The sequence below is a fragment of the Gorilla gorilla genome, chromosome 14 (assembly GCF_029281585.2).
Source record: "Gorilla gorilla gorilla isolate KB3781 chromosome 14, NHGRI_mGorGor1-v2.1_pri, whole genome shotgun sequence".
Lineage (NCBI taxonomy): Eukaryota > Metazoa > Chordata > Mammalia > Primates > Hominidae > Gorilla > Gorilla gorilla.
The window spans coordinates 51768970-51778723 of NC_073238.2; the positions used below are offsets into that span (position 1 = coordinate 51768970).

Here is a 9754-nt window from a genome sequence, read left to right on the forward strand (position 1 = left end):
GCATAAATCAACACTATGAAATAAATTTAAAAGAATAACTTAGGTTCATAAATCAATATCAATGTTATCTGTGAAATCAATTTAAAAGAATAACAGGTTTAGAGTGGATATATGCTCTGTCTCTCTCTGTTTCAATCCAAGGAAGTTGTCAAATCCTGGATCTTCTACATTTCCTTGTATCCATCCGTCTCCTCTATTCTTCTCCTATGCCTCTCTCAGGCTTCCTTTGCGTATTATTTAGGTTAGTATAGGGAATATCCAAGCTATCTCTGATTTCAATTTTTTCCCTTCCCATTCATTCTAGATAGCTGTCAGATTAATGTTTCTGGATACCTCTGACTTACTAGAAAACCATCAATGGCTCACCATTTCAAAATAAATAAAATCTATGCAATTTAGCCCAATATTACAGACCCAAATTTGTCTTTTACATTTGCTTCTCTCACTCTCTTCCTTCAGATTTCTACTGCATTAGAGAAGCCAGATTAACTGGAAGATATCTCTGCACATTTTATATACTTTTCTACCTTCATTACTTTGTTCAACTTTTTTCCTTCCTCTGGAAAATCTCTCTCCTCCCATGTCTGTTTTCTCAAATTGTAATTACATTGGGCCCAGATCACATACAGTCCCTGAAACTGGCTATGACTTTTCAAGTTTCTGCTCTTCTTTAGTGGCTTTAATGATATGTCTCTTGATGACACCCAGAACTTCCTGTATTCTATATTAATGATTTGTGTACATGAAGACTTTCTCCTGAGAGACTATAGCTCCTTGAAAACAGATAGGAGACTCCTTTATTTTGTATTTGTGATTGAGAAATACTTATTTTCTTTCCTAGAGTGCCCAAATACTCAATAAATATCTAATAGATGACGGAAATGCTCTTTGAGTAGATGGATGAGAAAAGAAATGAGGGAGGGCATTTTTAAATAGAATTTGAGAGCGTTTTGAGCTGATCATCTTGTTTTTCTCTCTGAAGCAGTTATGAGATTGTTACTGTTGGGAAAGAAGAAAGATAAAGGAGAAAAAAATCTTAGGCAATACATGAACAGTTTTAAGAACAGATGTAGCTTGTGGCCACATTATATTTAATAAGATAATAACAGTAAATTCTGCTTTCCCATGTGGTTGGAAATGGAAATGGGCCAGGTCAACTCGGTATATAAATTTTTTTCCAGCAACATTTTGCTCTTTAGGCTCAGAATTTGAGGCAGTGCATGGTAGAAAAAGCCTGTAAGTTTAATTCAAAAACTGTTTTGCCATACATGAAAAATAGTTTTTGTAAAGGCTTAAAATAATTGCAGACAAATAATACAGGGGAATATGTAATACAGCCAGGGACCAAAATAATATGAACGATTCCATTAAAAAAAACAACTCTCACAATTGTCAAATAGACAATGGATGCTGCATTTGACGGTGTGAATCTATATAGCTGTCTTCTCTCTATGTACTTAGAAAATGGTCAGAGTATATAGTGAGCTGTTCAGATCAGGCAAGGAGCCAGGTTAAATTATTATCATTAGGAAAACAAGGTCCTTGAAAAGAGGAAGATAATGATCTCTTCTGGAGAATCAAGGTGATATTTGATAAATTGTGTCTCACTCTTTCTTTTTTCCTCTTTTTTTTTTTTTTGAGACAGAGTCTCGCTCTGTCACCCAGGCTGGAGTGCGGTGGCATGATCTCGGCTCACTGCAACCTGCCTCCCGGGTTCAAGCAATTCTCCTGCCTCGGCCTCCTGAGTAGCTGGGATTGCAGGTGCCTATCACCACTCCCAGCTAATTTTTGTATTTTTAGTAGAGACGGGGTTTCACCATGTTGGCCAGGCAAGGGCCGCTTTTGAATCGTGGGACTAGTTTTAAGTAGAAAAGATATTCAATAGAAAGTTTAGTAAATAAAGAATGGACAAGGAGAAACACAGCTAAATAGAAAACAAGAAAAGGGAAAAGCTAGAAAAATATCTTAGGTACCTATACTAAAGATTTGGTTTCTGATAGTTCTTTAAGAAGGATGAAACATCAGGAGAAAGATGCCTGCACTAGGCTGAGATTCGAGAGGCCTTGGCTTTTGTCCCTGGTAAAACTTGGCAAAATGTCTCATGTGATTCTGTGATCATGTCTCTGAACTGACTCAGGTCCAGCACTCAGACTCTCCCTCAGGCCCATTTACATCTCCTTTTTCTTTGTGTACCCCAGTAATAGAATCCATTGGGTAACATTGAAGCAATGACTTCAGTTTTCAACTTGAAGGACCAGATGGTTTAGCCAAAGTGCAAGTCAGTTCCTGAGAGCAATAACAACATGAGGTTATCAGAACTGTGTATGCCGTGACTCTCAGATGTCTGAAGGCTATCATGCGAAACCTGGCTGTTCGTGGAAAGAATTAGTACATGGCTACAGCTACTTAAAACATTGACCTAAAATAACAGAGTCTCAAACAAAATAGAGTTTTATTTCCTTCCCATGTAAAAGTTGGAGGAGAGCAATTCTACTCAGCCATTAGATACCTAGGCAATTTCATCATGCGCTGCACCATCTCTCCAGTGCTGTTCTCATCCTTGTGGTTTTCCAGGGCTTGTCACCACATCCATTTTTCAGGTAGCAGGATGGAGCAAGGAAAAGGAGATGATACATCTCTTCCACTTTAAGTTTTAGACATCTCATTAGCCAGAACTTGGTCACGTGCCACATCCATCTGCAAGGTAAACAGAAATATAGTCTCCATCCTGAGAGGTCATGTGATCTAGATAAAAACTCTATTACTATGAAAGGAAAGAATGGACTAATGAGGTAAACAAGTGTCTCCGTGGAAACATGGCCACCCATGCATGAGCACACACTCCCTTCCTGTATCTCTCTTTTTTTACCACTGTAATTTTCAATAAAGCCACACTCCAGTCATTTGTTAAAAAGGGCATGTTAGTATTCTCACTATATAGACATTCTCAATGTTTCATTTGGTCAATTTATTAAATTCAGCATTTGAGGCAGGCCATATGGGTGTGTTTAGCTGCGGTGAATCAGTCATTTTGACTAAAGGAAATGTTTTTGGAAGGACATTGCAGAGAGAGCCCAGCGTGGGCTCAAAGTGATGAATGCTTTGTTTTGCAGACTACATTAGACCAGGTGATTTTGGGGGCGAAGGAGTAAGGTGGGGAAAATCAAGTATTCTAATTAGACAGCTGATGATGGATTATAAATTGTAAGTAATTCTCTTAAATAGGCAAAGAGAAAAGGCTTTTCTTGATATAATCAGGAACTAACACAGTCCCAATGGCAACTGATAATGATTAAACTGACTGGGGAATGATTAGGAGACATAAAAGAGAATATATAAAAATACTAGAAAGAAGCATCCATCATTAGCTAGGAGAAAAACCTGAAAACCATGGCAATAATAAAAGAAAAAAAAACAAGTGCTTCACTAAAGAGTCTGAGGTAGGCACAAATACCAAAGTATTCTCCAGAAACTTCAACCCAACAGTATGCACTGATGAAGTGATATTCCTTCCCATACATTTCACAATATTTTCATGTTCTCTTATTTCCACATTAGAAAATAAGAATATCCATATTCGGAACAACTGTTCATCCTGAGTCTAGTCATATTTTTGGCAATTATATTCAGCAACATTTTTAGGAGAATGTTATATTTCACCATGATATCAAAAGCTGGAGATTATTTAAATTCTTCTTGACTCAAATCCTGTATACCTCTGAACATTTAGAAAGAGCTCTTTTTCTTGCCAGTGAAAGCACCTGAGAAAATAAGGCCCTTTGATTTTTTTATATGGGCCTTTCCAAATATTCTACTGCACATGACATTTTATTAAACTTGCGTTCACTAAAAAGGAACTTTATAAATATTCACACAAAGATATCTTTCATTCCTTGTACATCCATATGTGTACATTGTATACCTATGTGTTTGTCCATGTGTGCGGATGCCATGCAAGAGAGAAACTTAACTAATTGTTTAATGATTGTTCCACACAAACTTTGCTGAAAGTACATATAAGTGCTGGTTTCACAGATTGTCTAATGAGTTGGTTTTTGTTTAATTATAGAAAGCAATTAAGTCTGCTGTGACATTTGAAGAAAGCCAGCAGGGTTTTCTTCTCAGATGTTTTCAGTTTTAAAGTCCAAAGAACTAGAATGAGAGTTGTGTTTGTCTCCAGCTATGAGTATTTCAAATAAGCTGTAAGTAAATAATATTTTGTGATGAGATTTTCTAATAAGCAGTAATTAAGATTTTCTTACTTATTTCTTAAATGATGACAGACACAGCTCACTCCAATTCTAGCTTGGTTTAACTCTGTGTGTGTGAAATACATTTTTATTTTTCGTATTTTTAAGGCACAACTATTTACTATCAGCATTTTGTTATATATACATCTTTTTAGTCAAAATTTTATAATAGTGGCCACATAATTTTTTGGAATAAAGTCGTAGTCAATTTTTTTAAAGAGGCATTTAAGGGTTCACCGTGGATTATAATCTATTTCTGGAAGCACTCAGCTGGAAAAAAAGAAGTGAAAGCAATTCCAAGTTTTGACCAGCATCTTTAAAATATAAGAACATCATTTCCCAGGGAAACAATGAAAGCAACGAATGGTAATGTCATTTAAAAAAAAATTCAGGTCAGGCGGTGGCTCACGCCTGTAATCCCAACACTTTGGGAGGCTGAGGCGGGTGGATCATGAGGTCAAAACTTCGAGGCCATCCTGGCCAACATGGTGAAATCTCGTCTCTACTAAAAATACAAAAATTAGCCAGGCTTGGTGGGAGGTGCCTGTAATCCCAGCTACTTGGGAGGCTGAGGCAGGAGAATTGCTTGAATCTGGGAGACGGAGGTTACAGTGAGCCGAGATCACGCCACTGCACTCCAGCCTGGGTGACAGAGCAAGACTCTATTAAAAAAAAATAAATAAATAATTGGAGGACTTCCACAAACATTTAAATGATCAGAATCAATTTTGAAATATGTTATTTAACTAAGTCTGTTTTACCTTCAAAATGAACCAAGTTAGTATGATATAATTTATGAGTAAAATCTGTTGAAATCTTGAGCTTTATGTAATAAGAGTTTGAGAATGCACAAGAATGAGGCAGCAAGAATGAACAAGCCGTGAAAAAACACAGCCTCAGTTTTGTAGGTTGATTTGCTTCATGGGCCAAAACTGCTTTCAGAAAATATTCTGACATTAGCAAGAATGCTTTAAGAACAGAGATTTTTGTCTACTGCATTCATACTTACCAAATCAACCACTTGCAATGCTGTGTTGAGAAGCAGTAAAAATAAGCCGGGATTAGGAGTCTTAGCGACTGGCTCACTCCCTTTTCTTCTTTTTGGCCCTCTGAAGTCACTAGTGTATACAAACAAAAACTTAGAAAGAAAAAAAATCTCAAATACAGTGTTGCCCAACAAATGCAGTGTCCTCACCTCCTCACTCTTCAGAAAGCCCTCTGATCACCTCTGCTCACAAGTGCTACTTTGGGAAGGGTGGCTCTCATGACACCTAGGCAGGGGACAGGCCATGTTTAGCAAACACTAGTTCTTTCCTGTTACAAATCCTAAAACCACAATACCCATCCGTATGAGTCCGTTTTCACACTGCTGATAAAGACATACCTGAGACTCGATAATTTCTAAGGAAAAAGAGGTTTCATGAACTCACAATTCTATGTGGCTGGGGAGGCCTCACAATCACGGCAGAAGGTGAAAGCCATGTCTCACATGGTGACAGACAAGAGAAAAGAGCTTGTGCAGGGAAACTCCCCTTTATAAAAACCATCAGATCTCATGAGACTTATTCACTATTATGAGAACAGCACAGGAAAGACCCACCCTCATGATTCCATTACCTCCCACCGGGTCCCTCCCACCACATGTGGGAATTCAAGATGAGATTTGGGTGGGGACACAGCCAAACCATATCACCATCCCTATATGTATTTGTCATTGAATTGCTGATTCTTTGGTCAAAATTACCTAATATTACCTTTTTTCCTGATCCTTGATTTTGAAATAAGTCCTATGAATCTGTAAGGTATTAGTTCTTTACTTGAGAGCCGCCTGCTTGTTTCCTGATTGCAGAATAATGCAGCAAAATTATACAGGATGGAATCCCCTCAAAGACAATGCCTCTGGAGAGAGATCCAGCAACTTACAGGAATGGGTCCACCTAGTTCAGGGCAGCCTATATTTGTGGAAAACCATACAGCCTATATTTGTGGTAAACCATACAGAACTTCACTCCAAACATATTGATAATTAATGTGTTTGAAATGAGAAAGAGGATGCAAGTCTGTAAGGTGACCATATTAGCAACATGGTTTTCAGAGAAAGAATGTGCACCCTAGCTCCTTTGGAAGGAATTGCTTGACATTTCCCAGTATCTGAAATCAAAGTGCGGATGCCCTGCCCAATCCCCCTCAGAGGAGCACCTTTGCAGCTGATCACTGCCAGCCAGGAGCAGCCTTGTGTGTTCTGTGTGTGCAAGGTCAGGAAAAAGTTTGAAAACATAGCTATGAAGTAATAGAATATCTCTGTCAAAAAAGAAGTAGGGTCACTTATGATTGGAAATGTTTGAGCTGTAGAAACTGTTGAAAAACTAAAGGATACTGCTTTTGTTTTTGAGTTATCACTCTTTTCTTGTCCTCAAAACAGAAAGGAAAATAGACACCTATGTGGGTGCACACACACACTCTCACACGCATGCATGTACACACACATCTTTCCTGTCTCACCAGAAAAAAATGTTGTGTTGGAGAATAATGCAAACAGGCAAGGAACAAGCAGACTTTAGACAAGACATTCATTTATTGTTACAAAGTGATTTGTGGCTACTCACTGCCAAATGACTGGAGAATGCAATAATGGAAACCTGGGAATTAAAAAAAAACAAAACCTCAAAACACCAAAACCTACTGCCAACTCCACTGGTCAACAGTACACTTAATATCTCAACCCCCTACTCCCTACCAAATAAACAACGTTTGACTCGGAAGCCTCCTTTATATCTTTGAACATGGAAAAACAATGGGCTTTGCTGTTTTATTGGTGTTTAATTCCCAAGCACTGGTCCTTACTTAGGGATGGGGTTGCTCATGCAATTTAAATGTCCTCACATAAGTAGATTTTTGGCGATTGCTCCTGCACTTTTCATTTCAGTCAGCTGAGCAGGGTTTCTACATCCTATTTGCCTCCCTCAGAGAAGAGGAAATTTCTGCAAATTATTTTCTGTTTATTCTTGTGGTAAGGTAATTCACTTCCTCTAAGGCTCGACCTTCGGATTTGAAAACGAAGTGAAAGTGAGTGTGAATACTGATATGACATCAATGTTTTGGAGATTGAGGGAAATTTCCCTTTGGCCAGTGGCTGATTTAAAGATGTAAAGAGTCCTATGTGGGGCATACCGAGTCCTGGTCCAAACCGACCTTCCCGTTCAGATGGTTTGGAAACTAGGCTGTGCCACATGCTATCTGATTTAGAGGTTTCTCTTAATCCTGCTATTTCCTATTATACATCAGGGGCTTTCACAACATAGCACATGTGTCTGGGAAAAACTGTTAGTGAAACAACCAGGGCAGATCTAAAGACCTAAGAGAATAGTGAGCAACTTTTTATTTTTTCATCCTGCCCAATATCCTAAGTGCCTCTCCACCAAGAAAACCCCCCAAAAACCAAAAAACAACAATAAAAAAGATTAGCTGTCCACTTTGACCACTTTTTTTCACTCAAAATGAATCATGGAATTCCACAGATTAATTGTGAATTCTTATATCTTAGGCTGCCTTCATTGAATAGACAGATTTTAAAGGAAAAATTGGCACTCACTCAAACAATAAAATGGTAGTATTAAGGAACCTTTAAGAATTAGGATCCGGGAGGCAATGTTCCATTATTTCATCATTTAAATTTATTTGGGTTTTTGGGAATGTATGAGTGTGTTTACACCCACTTTCATTTCATTTTCAAATTTGAAGATTGAGCTTTACAAAGAGGTAGTGACTTACCTCAACTCACACAATGAACTTCCCCAAAGAGGTGTGGTTGGAATTAGAGCTTGTTCTACCCACGCCAGTGTTCACATAGCAAGTGTGCTCTCTAATAGCTGATATTCGTATAGTGTTTGGTAATGGCCAGTTTCCACATACATCTTTTCTTTTAATCACATTCATATTGTGTGACAAGCATATTCTCTTTTTGTGGACTAGAGACCGTAGATTACAGGCTACTGCAAAGCAGGGATCTTGTCTACTTTGTGCACCATGCTATTCATATGGCCTGCTGTGTTGTAAGTGCTGGACAAGTAAATGAGGGAGAACTTGTCCCACAGTTGAGAAGGGGTGCTGTGGCCTTCTATCTATAAATTGTTATTAGACCTCTGCTCAAACATTTTCAGTGATGAGAAATTCATTGCCTTCCGAAGCAGCCATGGTACATATCCTTTCTTAGTTTAGTTTAGTTTGGTTTAGTTTTGCCTGTTTGTTTTTGCTTCACAGCTCCTCATTGCCTTCTCTTCTACTCAGAGTGGTTCTGTTGATGTCACTTATGGTTGCCGGGCTCTTAGGGGCAGACGCATAGCCTAGGGTAGGCCTTTCACAGCATCCATCCCCCATCTACAGTCACTGGTCCAAGAAGTGACCACTTTGGGAACCAGTCATGGTTTCCATCATACCTGTCAAATGGAAGATGAAGGAGAAAGGGCCACTTTCTTTTTTTCTGATTTCAAACTCTGGTAAACCCAGTGCTTCCAGAGGCCCTCTTTGCTCTTGTGTATCAAGAGACTGCCTGAGAAAGAAACCAAACACAAGACAAAAACCAAACAGAACTGGACAGCATGATGGCAGCTATTGAAACCTCTAAATCCTCTGTTCCTAGAGCTAGATCCACCTTTGGGTTTCTCAATTGTGTGGTTAATACCTTTCTCTTTTTTTCTCTTTTTGTTTTACTACTTATAAGCAAAAGAGGTCTAACATGACTACCCATTCCATGATGACACAGTTTGGACTTTTGAAACATTCTTATATGGATCCCAGATCTCCTTTATAGAGACAAGAAGAACAGGTGTAACTCTTTCATGTAACAGTGTTTCTGACACTTGGAGAAAACTACCCTCTCTTTTCCTCAGCTTTTGCTTAAGTCTTCTGTCCAGGTTCTGCATCCTATTTTGTCAACTTCCCTTCATGTGATGTAGTGTCCCACACCATCTTAGTTGCTAACATTTCATTACATCTCCATTTGCCCACAGCTATCTTAATATGAGGGAAGATTAACACAATGTTCAGCAACATAACATAGGATAATAATTTTCTTTCTTTCATACATTGTAATTTTTCACTGCTCCTGAAGGTCTCATTGGCCTTTTTAAATATTATAATACATAATTGACTTGAAATACAAGTGTTATGAATTGAAACTCTCAAGCTTGACACATTTTTTGATAATAAAGTATGTCTCCCATAACTTTTAATAATTTTGTTCTTTTTAACTGATTTTACCTTTATTTCAAATTAACTTCCATTTATAGGTAGAAATGTTCCATATTTTATACTCATTGGTTTTTATGTTGGGTCTATCAGAAAATGAATTTGCTATTTCCTTTCATTTTATATTTTCAGAAAGCTATGTTTAAAGCTTGTGTTTTTAAAATTTTTATTTATTTATTTACTTGTGATAGCATCAAGGAAGTTAAACATTTCTATGGCAGAATGCTATTTAGAAGTCCAGGATAGTTACTTAATAG

The 9754-nt window shown here is 37.9% G+C and overlaps 1 long non-coding RNA gene across 1 annotated transcript; it reads right to left on the reverse strand.

Annotated features, from left to right (window-relative positions):
• Positions 1 to 2435: 2435 nt before the first annotated feature.
• Positions 2436 to 5760, reverse strand: LOC129526368 (uncharacterized). Its single transcript, XR_008671055.2, has 4 exons — positions 5681 to 5760; positions 5446 to 5521; positions 5260 to 5368; positions 2436 to 2697 (listed from the first exon to the last, which is right to left on the reverse strand). It is a non-coding gene; the product is annotated as an uncharacterized lncRNA (long non-coding RNA).
• Between the last annotated feature and the right edge of the window lie 3994 nt (positions 5761 to 9754).